The sequence below is a fragment of the Vicia villosa genome, linkage group LG6 (genome assembly GCF_029867415.1).
Source record: "Vicia villosa cultivar HV-30 ecotype Madison, WI linkage group LG6, Vvil1.0, whole genome shotgun sequence".
Lineage (NCBI taxonomy): Eukaryota > Viridiplantae > Streptophyta > Magnoliopsida > Fabales > Fabaceae > Vicia > Vicia villosa.
Genome location: NC_081185.1, coordinates 149,353,205 through 149,366,949, shown reverse-complemented (window position 1 = coordinate 149,366,949; position 13,745 = coordinate 149,353,205). Strand labels below are relative to the sequence as shown.

At 34.0% G+C, this 13,745-nt stretch overlaps 3 non-coding genes across 3 annotated transcripts; all 3 read left to right on the top strand.

Moving 5' to 3' along the window:
- Positions 1 to 12,265: 12,265 nt before the first annotated feature.
- On the top strand, positions 12,266 to 12,370 carry LOC131615424 (small nucleolar RNA Z107/R87). The gene has a single exon (XR_009287837.1). It is a non-coding gene; the product is annotated as a small nucleolar RNA Z107/R87 (small nucleolar RNA).
- Positions 12,371 to 12,431: 61 nt separating this feature from the next.
- On the top strand, positions 12,432 to 12,531 carry LOC131615276 (small nucleolar RNA R30/Z108). The gene has a single exon (XR_009287700.1). It is a non-coding gene; the product is annotated as a small nucleolar RNA R30/Z108 (small nucleolar RNA).
- Positions 12,532 to 12,619: 88 nt separating this feature from the next.
- LOC131615403 (small nucleolar RNA SNORD34) lies at positions 12,620 to 12,699 on the top strand. The gene has a single exon (XR_009287817.1). It is a non-coding gene; the product is annotated as a small nucleolar RNA SNORD34 (small nucleolar RNA).
- Positions 12,700 to 13,745: the final 1,046 nt, after the last annotated feature.

The window sequence follows — 13,745 nt, the reverse complement described above, 5'->3', positions numbered from 1 at the left end:
ATAGACTTCATGTTGTTTCTCGGTTTTAGAAAATAAAAATGCCACAGAGGATATTATCGGCTGAGTTGCAGATCGGTACGTTTCCTTTAAGACGTTTTGCGGTACTGTCAGATTTATGTAAAGCAGGTCTTAAATACCCACGACGCCTCCAGGATAAAATAACTCGTTTCAATACGATTCACACTTGCACGTGTGATGAATAGTTCTAAATGATAAACGAAATGAATAGTTCTAAATGATAAACGAAAGAAATATGTTTATAGGCAAAAAAGGATTCAAACGAGTGGACCAAATTGTGGGCGAAAATATAGCGGGAGAGTTGAACCGGCCCAGTCAATGTAGTCGTTATTTACTTGATCAGCAAGCTTGGGGGACAAGTAACCTAGCCAAAATCTAGGTTAAGACTGGGTCTCAGGACACGTCACCAATTCGTATTAATTAATATTAAATATTAATTAATTTCCTATTTAATAGTATTTAATTTTTACCGAATTAATTAATTATTCAATGATAATTAATTTCATTAATTCGTGTTCCAAAAAATTAACTCATGTAGACCGAGCCGGACGGGCGGCGGCGCGCGCGCGCGTGTGTTTTCTTGGCACATTGGCAACAACAATTGTTCAAATTGGAATATATATAAACTACTAATATTTGTGTTCCCTCCAATGTGGGATTTAAAATGAATCTTTTCAAGTTCATCTCCATATTAGTTCTTACTTGTGCTCATTTATTGCTCATTTAATGTCAATAAATTATTCCAACTCTTCCCCCAAGTTATCATCATTCCAAGTATTCCAACAATCCCCCACTTGAATTTAAAAGGTGAATTTTAGAAGTACGTTAAACGTTTCTAAGATTGTGCATAAGCAAAGGTGTCTACGACTTGAACCTTTGCGTAGCAAGTAAGATTCCGATTCAATAAGAGTGACACTATTGTCTTGAACTCTATCTCAGACATTAGACCCGCACACAACCTTTTCTTAAGGTGTATTCTTAATAGCTCGTGCTTTTAATGGCACTGCACGTGTATCCCGGTTTAATGAAGGCTCTAGGAATTCTGCCTCAAAATTCCATAGGAACCGGCCTCAGTTCCACAATCACATAGGTGAATCTATCAAGAGTACTTTTGTAGCCTAGGTACCCCCTCATATAGAGTATAGATCTCAATAAGAGTTTCTATTATCTCATCCTCTTATCACTTCAAGATTCATGCTTCTTTTATTTAGTTTAGCATGATCGTCTCATATCACTCACAACTTGTTATTACCCATTGAACCTATTTCTTGGGATCTCCAGTCATTTAGGTCGGGTTGCCATCATAAGCGACTCACATTCCTAAAGGCATTAGTCCCATCTTATATGATGTATTATAGACTTTCTCTCTAGCTAATCCTTTCGTCAAAGGATCTGCTAAATTTTCATCAGTGCGTACATGATCCACTCTCACATCTCCTTTAGAGATACAGTCTCTAATAGTGTTGTGCTTTCTTCTAATTTGACGTCTTTTACCATTATAATAACGGTTCTCTATTTTTGCAATAGCCGCGGTACTATCGCAGTGGATCAACACAGCTGGCATAGGTTTTTCCCACAAAGGAATCTCAGCTAGCAAGCATCTTAACCAACTTGCTTCTTCACTAGTATTTGCTAATGCTATCATTTCAGACTCCATCGTGGACTGAGCCAGGATAGTCTGTTTCTTTGATTTCCAAGATACAACTCCTCCGGCTATGTTGAATACATAGCCACTAGTAGCTTTGGAATCATCTGATAAGGTATTTCGATCTGCATCATTGTATCCTTCAAGTACTGCAGGAAATCTCTGATAATGTAGACCGAGGTTCATTATCTTTTTAAGGTACCGCATGACTCGCTCAATAGCTCGCCAATGCTCATTACTCGGTCTACTTGTAAATCTACACAACAATCCTACGACATATGCAATGTCCGGTCTAGTACAATCAGTGGCATACCTAAGACTGCCAATGATGCTTGCATATTCTGCCTGTCTGACACTTTCACCAGTGTTCTTAAACAGTTTCATACTTGGATCATATGGTGTACTTGATGGTTTACATTCAAAATAATTATATTTCTTTAAGATCTTTTCCAGGAATTTTGTGATCTTGATGCCAAGAATCATACTCGCTTCTCCGGGGTCTTTCATATCAAAGTTGTTGCACAACAATGATTTCATAGCATTAACGGCGTGAATGTTTGATCCAAATATGAGTACGTCGTCTACGTATAAACATATGATAGTGCAAATGCGATTCTCAGATTTGTAATAAATGCATCTATCACTTTCATTCACTTTATACCCATTTGATATCATTAGGTTATCAAACTTTTCATGCCATTGCTTAGGAGCTTGTTTTAATCCATACAAGGATTTATCTAACTTACAGACCTTGTTTTCTTGTCCATGGATAAAAAAACCTTCAGGTTGTTCCATATAGATTTCTTCTTCTAAGTCACCGTTTAGAAAAGCTGTTTTTACATCCATTTGGTGTACTATCAAATTATAAATAGCAGCGATTGATATAAGTACCCTAATGGATGTAATTCTAGTGACTGGAGAGTAGATATCAAAGAAATCTACATTTTCTCTTTGTCTAAAACCCTTGGCTACAAGACGATCCTTGTATTTATCAGGTTTTAGTTTCTTTTTCAAAACCCATTTACAACCAATTGGTTTGCATCCAGGAGGCAAGTCTACTAAGTGCCAGGTCTTGTTAGACTCAAGAGAGTCTATCTCATCATTAATAGCTTCCTGCCATAAGTCTGCATCTAGCAATGACAGAGCTTCTTGAAGATTTATTGGATCTTCTTCTACATTATAAGCCGCATAGTCAGGCCCATAATCTTTAAAGACTCTTACTCGTTTACTTCGTCGAAGTTCTGTTTCTATATTGTCGTTGTTTTCTGTGCTTCTTATCACAGGAATGTGACTCGATTGAGTGCCCCCACTATTTCTTGATTTGAAGGGAAATTTGTCTTCATAGAAATCAACATCATTTGATTCTATGATCACTTTTTCATTTAGGTCATAAAACCTATATGCCTTACTGTTTGTTGCATACCCAATGAATACACATTCGTATGCTCTACTAGCGAGTTTAACTCGTTTCGGATCCAGAATTCTGACATAGGCCAGACAGCCCCAAGTTCTCAAATAAGACAAGTTTGGTTGTCTTTTCTTTAATATCTCATAAGGTGAGATCTTAATCTTTGACTTGGGTATTCTATTCAGGACATAACAAACAGTCAATGAAATTCCCCCCCCACCAGTGAGGTGCAGCACCAGAATTCATCATAATTGCAACAACAAGTTCAGTAAAAGTTCTATTCTTTCTCTCTGCTTTACCATTCATTTCAGGAGAGTATGGAGCAGTCGTTTCATGTACAATTCCATGTTTAATATAAAATTCATTGAATAACCCAGAATCGTATTCAGTTCCCTTATCACTACGAAGTCTCTTAATCTTATTACTAAATTGATTCTCAATTTCATTCACATACATCTTAAACATGTCAAGCGCTTCACTTTTATTTTTCATTAAGTATACATAAGTATAATCAGAGCAATCGTCAATAAAAGTGATAAAATAACGTTTACTATTTCTAGTTAAGGTTCCATCTAATTCACATATATCAGAATGTATAAGATCTAGGGGATTAGATTTTTTAATTATTGATTTATGCGAAGTCTTAGTTATTTTAGCTTGACTACAATATTCACATTTATTAGAATCATTCACATTTAATTTAGGAGTTAAGCCTAAGTCGCTTGCATTAGAAATAACTCGCTTATTAACGTGACAAAGTCTAGCATACCAAATATTAAAATCACACAAAGAGTAAACGGAAGGAGAAACTTTATTAAAATCAACATTCAACTTAAACATGCCATCAGCGGCGTATCCTTTCCCAACAAAAATACCATTCTTAGTGATGGTGTACAAATCTGTCCCTATAGTTTGACTAAACCCTGCCTTATTTAAAAGAAAACCAGAAACAAGATTCTTCCTAATTTCAGGAACGTGCATGACGTCCTTCAAGATCAAAGTCTTTCCTGAGGTGAATTTCAGCTCAACATCTCCAATTCCAGCAACATTAGTGGTGTGAGCATCTCCCAACAATACTTTCTTATCTTCAACAATAGTGTATGTCTTGAACATAGCACGATCATAGCAGACATGGCGAGAGGCACCAGTGTCTATCCACCTGCCATCACTTCCACCAACCATGTTGATTTCAGTGATCATAGCAACATATGGTTCATCAGTCATGTTAATTTGAGCATTTGATCCAGCAACAGGTTTAGGCCTGCTCTTACATTTCTTTGCCATATGACCCAGTTTTCCACAATTGTAGCAAGTGAAAACCGGAGTGTCATTTCTCTGAGGTGGTGGTTGCTGCCTAGCAAATGGAGCAGATGGGGCCCTAGAGGGATTCCCATTCTTAATTCGGTTCACAGCATTGCGGTTCTGATTATTTAATGGTTTGCCAGTAGGCTTCAGAACTGCACCGAATCTCTTTTTGTTGTTTGAAACAACTAAGACTTCATCTTCAATTAGGAGGCGAGTAATCAGACTCTCGATTGAAAATTCTTTTGTTTTGTGTCGAAGGACATTTTTGAAATCTTTCCAACCGGGGGGCAGCTTGTCAATTATTACAGCAATTTGAAATTGTTCATTGAGGGGCATACCTTCAGTAATGATTTCATGAGCAATTTTCTGAAGCTCGTGGCTTTGAGCTTCCACAGACTTTACATCCACCATCTTGTAGTTCAAGTAGCGGCTCACAGCATATTTCTTTGCACCAGCTTCTTCAGTGTCATACTTCCTTTGAAGAGCTTCCCAGACATGTTTAGCAGTCTTCTGATTACTGTAGTAATCATACAGGTCATCAGCAAGACTATTCAGAACGTGATGTTTGCATAGGTAATCATTTTCTTGCCATAGGGCAATTTCTTTTCGGAGCTATAAGTCATCTGTTGCGGCTTTTTCTTTTGCAGCAGAGTCTCCATCAGATGTTTTAGAAACTCCGTCCTTTTTGGAGGTTCCGTCAGATTCAGCAGTTGACTTACCATTAGTTATCTCGATTGATCCAGAAGGAACAATTGGGATGTCCTCAGTCAAAACGTGGGCAACCTTTTTCAGAGTTAAGAAAAACTTCACCTTAGATTGCCAACGTTTGAAATTAGATCCCTCAAACTTGAATGGTTTGTCATTCACAGAAGCGGCCGCAGTATTACCGATAGTTTCCTCAGTCGACATGGAAGTTACAGAAAACGTCTTAAAATTGTTGTTTCTCGGTTTTAGAAAATAAAAATGCCACAGAGGAAATTATCGGCTGAGTCGCGGATCGGTACGCTTTCTTTAAGATGTTTCGCGGTACTGCCAGATTTATGCAAAACAGGTCTTAAATACCCACGACGCCTCCAGGATAAAATAGCTCGTTTCAATACGATTCACACTTGCAAGTGTGATGAATCGTTCTAAATGATACACCTTCTGATGGTTAAAAACCAGTCTTAGTATCTGGAAAAATTCCAGTCGGTAAAGAAACGAATATTTTTAAGAAGAAGCAGAGTAAGAGAGAAAGGAGAGAATTCGGTATTGAATTCTGGAGTGCAGAACAAAATGAACGAAAGAAATGTATTTATAGGCAAAAAAGGATCCAACCGAGTGGACCAAATCGTGGGCGAAAATATAGCGGGAGAGTTGAACCGGCCCAGTCAATGTAGCCGTTATTTACTTGGTCAGCAAGCTTGGAAGACAAGTAACCTAGTCAAAATCTAGGTTAAGACTTGGTCTCAGGACATGTCACCAATTCGTATTAATTAATATTAAATATTAATTAATTTCCTATTTAATAGTATTTAATTTTTACTGAAATAATTAATTATTCAATGATAATTAATTTCCATTAATTTGGGTTCCAAAAAATTAATTCATGTAGACCAAACCGAATCGAGCCGGTCGGACGGACGACGGCGACGGCGCGCGCGCGCGTGTGTGTCTTCTTGGCACATTGGTGTATCCTCACTCCTTCACAAAATTGTAGGTGCCCTTGGGCCCAACAACAATTGTTCAAGTTGGAATATATACACACTACTAATATTTGTGTTCCCTCCAATGTGGGACTTAAAATGAATCTTTTCAAATTCATCTCCATATTAGCTCTTACTTGTGCTCATTTATTGCTCATTTAATGTCAATAAATCATTCCAACTCTTCCCCCAAGTTATCATCATTCCAAGTATTCCAACAGTTCACCATGTAGTGTTTTAGGCGTGTCAAGTGTGTTATGTGGTGAAATAAAGAAAAGAGAGGTGTCAAGTGTGTTATGTGGTGAAATAAAGAAAAGAGAGAGGTGTCAAAGTGTGTTATATGGTGAAATAAAGAAAAGAGAGAGGAAGCAATTGTGTGTGAAAGAGAAAAAAAACAATTAAATTTAACACATATTAAGAATAAAAGAGATGAGGAAGCAATTTCAATACATTTTTTTTTTAATTTTATCCTCTAATTAATAAACGTTTTATTATTTTCAATATATAATAAGAGTAGTATAGTAGGGTTTATTATGTGAATAAAAGAGCCAATTTTACCCTCAAATTAATAAACGTTTTATTATTCGCACTACATAATAAGTGTAGTATAGTAAAAATATTATTTCACTCGTAGTGGAACGGAAAAGGGAGAGAGAGGAAGTAATTATGACTAAAAGAGAAGCACGTGGTATCATAATGATTTTGAAATAATTTCCATCAAGTTAACCTTTATTTAAGGTGTCTCATCAGACATAGCGGGTCCCAAGTGGGTTCAATTTTTTTTCCTCCCCTAGAGTTTAGGTATTCATAAAAGCCTTTTAGGTTTGGATCTTAGAATCCATTAAAATAAGTAAAAACACCTCTTTCCCTAGTATACTGGGGGATGTATCCATTAAAATAGTAAAAACGCCTCTTTCCCTAGTATACTGGGGGATGTGGTCAATTTTTTACTCTAATTTTACTCTAAACACTTTAATTCCATTTGTTTTAGATTAACCCAAACTATAAAAATTAGTTCACACAAAAAGAGAACGGTAGATTCTCTTATCCTCGCTTTCACTGCTCTTATCTTGAATTTTAAATCGACTTGAGCATTTGAGTGCTAAAGGAGATCAACACTACCATTCAAGATCATTAGTTCTCCATCTGCATCCATTTTTAGTTCTTGAACGAAACACCATCACCACGATTGTTTACCCCTATGTCTAAAACCTCTTGATTTTACCAAGTCAAAAATCTTTATTCATTTACTTTCATAATCTCTTGGGCCATTTTATTTCACTTATCATTTGAAATTCTTTGTGGCTGTTAGACCATATCTCCAATATCTTATGTTGGAAATTCCCTTGTTTTTCTCCCTACAAATGCTTTCACTTGATTCATGAAGCTCCCTTGTAATTTCTTCTATGTTCTTTCTTCCTCTTGACTTTTACATTCATAACTGTTACTTTATGTAAGGTAGTCATGCTCTCTCTTGTAATAACTTTATAAGCCAAGCAAATATTCGTATTCGCCTCCTAATAAAAAATAAAACTATCTATATAAGAAAAGTATACTTCTAGACATTTTTGGTAAAATAATTGTGCCACTCAGTTACGAAAGAGTGTGGTGTATATGAAATGCGTCCGAAAGTGCATTTTCAAATTTTGAAGACATTATTAATTTTTCACTAACGTGCATGAGCACCACTAAGGGTACAATAAACAATGGTTAAATATCTTTCTCTATAAAATGAGAATGTGTTCTAGAAAACATATACTTTCCTCTTCCTCTACTTCTGCCACGCTGTCGAATTGATGATATTTTGAGTCCAAATTTTATTTTATCTAAACAACTCATGCTACTGATTTTGTTTTAACTTCATGTCCATTCTTTTCTCTCTTGTTGCTTCTGTTTTCGTAACTAATTCTTCTTGATTAAGCAGAAATCCTAACTTTTCTGCTTCTCTTTCCAACCATGCATGTAACACCCATCTAACCCACATAAAATATTCGAAATATAATATAAATTAAATCAAATAAAACATCCACACAAGAGTGTCACCTTCATGAAAACTTCATAAATAAACTCCTTTAATACCACAATAATAACACCACTTGTCTCGCACCGGAATTCATAATCTGAAAATATCTTTATAAAACTTCATAAAACATCATTCATAACTTCACCGTTCATGTTTCATAAACCTATCAACTTGAAACCCTAAAATTGGAAGATTAGGTTGGTTCGTTGGAAGTGCATGAGATTAGGATTGGCAAACGGAAAGGATTTCAAGATTCAATACAAGCATTGTAGGCTCAGTCATGGAAAAAGAATGGTGGTTCCAACAAATTCAAAGTTAAAGTCGACAAGAAGGGTGTGCAGTGCTATCACTGTGGGAAGTTGAGTCACTTGTCTATACATTGTTGGTATAAGAAAGACAACTGATCAACAAAAGGCAAGGACGAAGGAGCGAACCTTGCAGGCTAAGATTTAGATGATTCTGAATGTATGACAGTTATGGCTGCAGTTGTAAATAACCAAGTTGATCCAATATATGGTATTTCGAGTCAGGATGTTCGAATCACAAGACTGGTCAAGATATTGTGGTTGATGAAAATTCTGCTTGGGATTAGAATTCTAATGATGCAATCAATAAGCCATGGATGACATATGGTTTCGACGAAGAAATTGATGAAGTCGTAGTCAAAGAAATCAGTCTAGTCGAAGTCAAAGCAATTGCTGACATTCTAGAAATAGTCGAAGTCAACGATGGTGTGGCTGCTACAAGCCAAAGACCTTAAAGAACTCAAATTCTTCTTGCAAGACTTCAGGACTATGAAGTGGCTAGTGATGATGATGTCACGCCAGATGGAAATCAGTTCATTTTGCTTTACTTGCAGTTGTTGAACCAATCAACTATAATGAGATTTTAAAGATTCAACAGTGGAAGTTAGATATGGTCGAAGAGTTACATGCAATCGCAATAAACAACATGTGAGTTAGTCAAATTGCTTGCACATACAAAAGTTATCAAAGTAAAGTGGGTGTTCAAGGTTAAACACAATGCTTAAGGTTCGATATCAAGACATAAAGCAAGATTAGTAGCTCGAGATTTTCTTCAAAGAGCAGGACTTGATTCCTCTGAAGTATTTGCTCCAATAGCAATATTGGAGACTATTCGACTAATGGTAGTATTTGCATACAGCCGAGCCTGGTCGACATTTCACTTAGATGTGAAGTCAACATTTCTAAATGGTCCTTTATACGAAGAATCATATGTCACACAACCTCCTGGTTTTGTGATTCAAAATGAAGCGAGTAAAGTATATTAGTTGCTCAAAGCACTTTATGGTCTCAAGCAGGCACTTAGGGCATGGAATAAGAAGATCGACTCATTCTTCGTCGAAATATGATTTATCAAATGCAAATATGAGTATGGTGTCTATGTTCAGGTTATGGCACAAAATATAACAATCATATGCTTATATGTCATTAACTTGCTCGTAATTGGAAATAGTTTGGAGAACTTGTCGAAGTTCAAAGAGCTAATGATGAAGGATTTTGAAATGTCGAATATAGGAAAATTGGCTTATTTCATAGGCATGGAATTTCAAATGTTGAAGTAAGATATGGTGCTGCATCAAAGGAAATATGTATAGGGGATACTCAAGAGATTCAAATTGGATGGTTTGAATCCTACATCCTCTCCTGTCGAAACAAAATTGAAGTTGGAGAGGAAGACAAAGTCTATCTAACTTTGTTCAAGCAAATTATTAGATCTTTGAGATATGTGTGCAACAGTCGACCTGATATAGATTTCGCAGTCGGATTAGTGAGCAGATACATGAGTGAGCCAAGAGTGTCACACATGAAGGCTGCAAGAAAAATTCCAAGATACCTAAAAGGATCAATATACTATAGAATTCTATTTCGACGAGACTCTAAAGTCGAAGAAGCAATAATTACTTGCTATTCAGAAGTTGATTGGTTCAGAGATAAGGAAGATCGAAGAAGTTCAACTGGATATTTCTTTAAAGAATTTGGTGCCCCAATTTTATGGTGTTCGAAGAAACAACTTATGGTGGCATTATAGCAGGATCCTATGTTTTATGTCAAGCAATTTGGATCAGATGAGTACTTGAAGAAATGGAGGTCGAAGTGAAGAAACCTCTTGTGTTGTAAATCAACAACAAGTCATCCATAAATCTGGGAAGAATAGTTCTGCGTGGAAGGAATAAGCATATCAAAGCTATATTTCACTTCCTGAGGGAAAAGGTAAATCGAGGTGAACTTGAATTAGGCATTGCTCGAGTGAAGCACAATTGCCCGGCATTTTAACAAAGGATTAAAGATCGGCAAATTTCTAAATTTGAGAAAGAAGTTAGGAATAGTTCATATTGACTATTTTTAGAGTTGTTCGACAACTTGGACTATAGGTGGTATGTTGAGATATTATTGGATTGATATTATTAATATAATATCAAATATAATCTAATATAATAATTTTAAATATAATCCAAGTTGTGTAAGCCTAAGCCCAATCATAATTATATATAAATAGTCATACTATGTATCATTATTGTATAAAATCCAAGTTGTGTAAGCCCAAGTTCAATCAGAATTTTATATAAAAAGTCATAGTCTGTGTCATTATTTGTACAATTCAATAATATAATATAATCCTTATTTTCTTTATTCTTTCCTCACTAAAAATGTCTCACGCACTAAAACTTCTTTAAAAATTTGAGGAATTATGTTGATTGATTGGATGTTGTTTGAATTTATAGAGTGTGATATTTATAGATGGAACAGTCCTATTGGTCATATCACTATTTCATTCAACTATTTTCGCTGATTATGTGTGATTATTCTTTCCATTAACGAATTACATGGTGCCTAAGTCTGGTTGTTTCCTTATGTTCGTCGATATGATGTGTTAACTTTGTCCATGTACAATTTTCTTGATTAGTTGTTCCATCATTATCATGTTGTTTAGTCAGTGGTGCTATAAGCATGATCAATGATCCAATCCTTTTCTTAAAAGAGATGAAAAATCCCACTATTATAATTATGTATATAAAGTCACATAAATGTTTACCAAGATGTCACAAATTTTAGAAAAGTGTGTCATATGCACATATAACTACTAGGAAATGGAGAGAAAAAAAACCTTAACCCGGTAAAAAGTAAAACGTGGTCGTAAAACTCCACTATTGATGTCCACCTCTTTCAATTGTGTTTATATTCATTTCTATATTTTATCTAAATAAAATTAGAAATGATCGTCTCCATTTTCTTTCTCCATTTATCATCTTCATTACTATGGTTTTGAAGATATTTGTAGTCTATATAAAATAAATTAACATACTAAATGTCACATTATTACAATTGAGAAGGCCAAAAATGGAGAGAATCTTGACTTTAAAAACCATGTTCTAAAAAATTAAATTATAGAGGAGGACAAACTCCATTAATCCGCCCAAAATTGTTAAACCTATATACTTTATTAAAATCAACATTTCTAGTTGAATGTTTGTGGTAAAGTTTGAAGAAAATAGAGTAAACATAATTTTCAATAGTTGGTTTAGAGATTCCATAAATTACAATTCAACGATATTCATGACTGACTAGATAAAAGATATTCGAAAACTTTTTTTTTTTATTTTTAAAATTAACTATGTATACATAAAAATTTAAAACTAGTCTCACTCTCCCTCGATCAATCTCAACTCATATTTTATTTATTTTTAAGAATATACAATAATTATAGGTTTAATTATATTTTTTTATTTTTTAACTTATTTATTAATTAAATTTTAATATAATAACTAATGGTTGTCACTTTTAAATCTCTTAAGTCAAAATGAAATGTTTGTGTAAAATGTGTTGTGTGTGTATTAAATTAGTTTGGGCTTTAACCATCATCTCTATAATACTATGGGCTTTTTCCGCTGATTCAACGAACCAACAACAAACTATTGCCTTTAAAACGGCGGCGTTTATTCAGTTTATTATCACTTCTCAAAAACCCTAATACTCTTCCTATAAACTCTAACTCCAATCTCCGTTGCCGCAACTTAACAATTTCTAATCGCTCTTCCAAACTATTTTTTTTGTCTTTGTTTCATTTATATAGCTTATGCATCTGATTTTGTGTGTTTTATCTTTGCTTAGATTCAATTTTTTCTTTCTGAATTTTGAATGTTATGATGAAATAATTGAGATCACAGTGATGACTCCATGAAATTCAAGCTCAACAGACCGGAATGCAGTGATTTCTCTATGAGATTTCTTTGCGTGTCGAAAACCCCGCTGAACTGAGTGATCTCTTTTTGTTTTTCATTTTCTCTGTTTTTGATTTGTTATAGTTTTGATTTTATGGGGTAAAAGTTTTCACGATGAGGATACAAAGCTCCCTCTTCTGATTTGAAGTTGAGGAAATTTGCAGGCAGAATCGAACCTTAATTAATCTAGCCAACACTGAGTGAAAGCTTTTCCCTAAACAAATCTGATTTTTTTCTCATGCTTCAAAATATTTGGTTTTTGAAGAATTATTTTAATTACTTGTATTTGATTTGAGGTCAGTGATGTTTTTCATTTGCCTACATTGGCTGATTAATTATGATGTATTTATATTTAAATGACCTGAGACCTCTTAATCATATATTAGGGATTTGGATTCTCTCCAATTTTTCCTCCATAGCTCCTTATTCAACAGCAATTTTGACCTTTGATTATATTCTCCTTATTCAACAGCAACCTTTGATTATATTCAATGCCTACTGATATTTTATATCATTATATTTTTCTTACTTACTAGCCATTGGATGTAGCCATTGGATGTAGAGCAGAATAAAAATTGGAGAGGATCCATTCTCATATATTTGTCTTTTTAATAATAAAGAATAATAATATATTGATATGTTTAGTATTACAAGTTGAATACGTAAAAATTTGCTTTAGAATCCTAAATCTAAAAACAATTAATTTTTAAAGAAAAACAATTAATATAAGTAGTCAATTTAATATTAATGAATGTAATATTGTAATATTGTGACTGTTTAGGGTTATTATATTGTTATTATTATTATAAGTAGTCATTTTATTATTAATGAATTGATGAATTGATATTAGAATGTATTATGCGACCATGGAAAACATTTTGGTTAAAGAAAAAAAAATATTGAATGCGCGATTAAGGAAAACATGTGGGTTAAAAAAAAATATTGATTGGATTGAAAAATCACTTCAAAAAATATCAGACACAATTTCATATCCTATTTTTATACCCAAATAAAGATTATTTTTATGCCTAAATAAAAAATAATATTATAGTGAATTAATGTGATTTTGATTCAAAAATAATATTATAGTGAATTAATGTGATTTTGATTTAATGTAATTTAGGGAATTAACGTGAATGCATCTATAATAATGGGAATTGAATATTTTGTGGTAAAGTAAAGAAAAGTGTTGTCGTTATCTTATTTGCTGTGTATACCAATATTTATAGACGCGATCTTACTAATTTTGACAACAGTTTTCAAACTTGCTCTATCCATTTTTAACAATGATTTTCAAATCCTGGTATGTTTATATTATTGAAAAATATTTTTATAAAAAAGAAAACAATCGGAAAAGTTATAATCAAATTATCCAATAAATTAAAGAAAAAAATATTATAACCAAATTATTTGGTGAA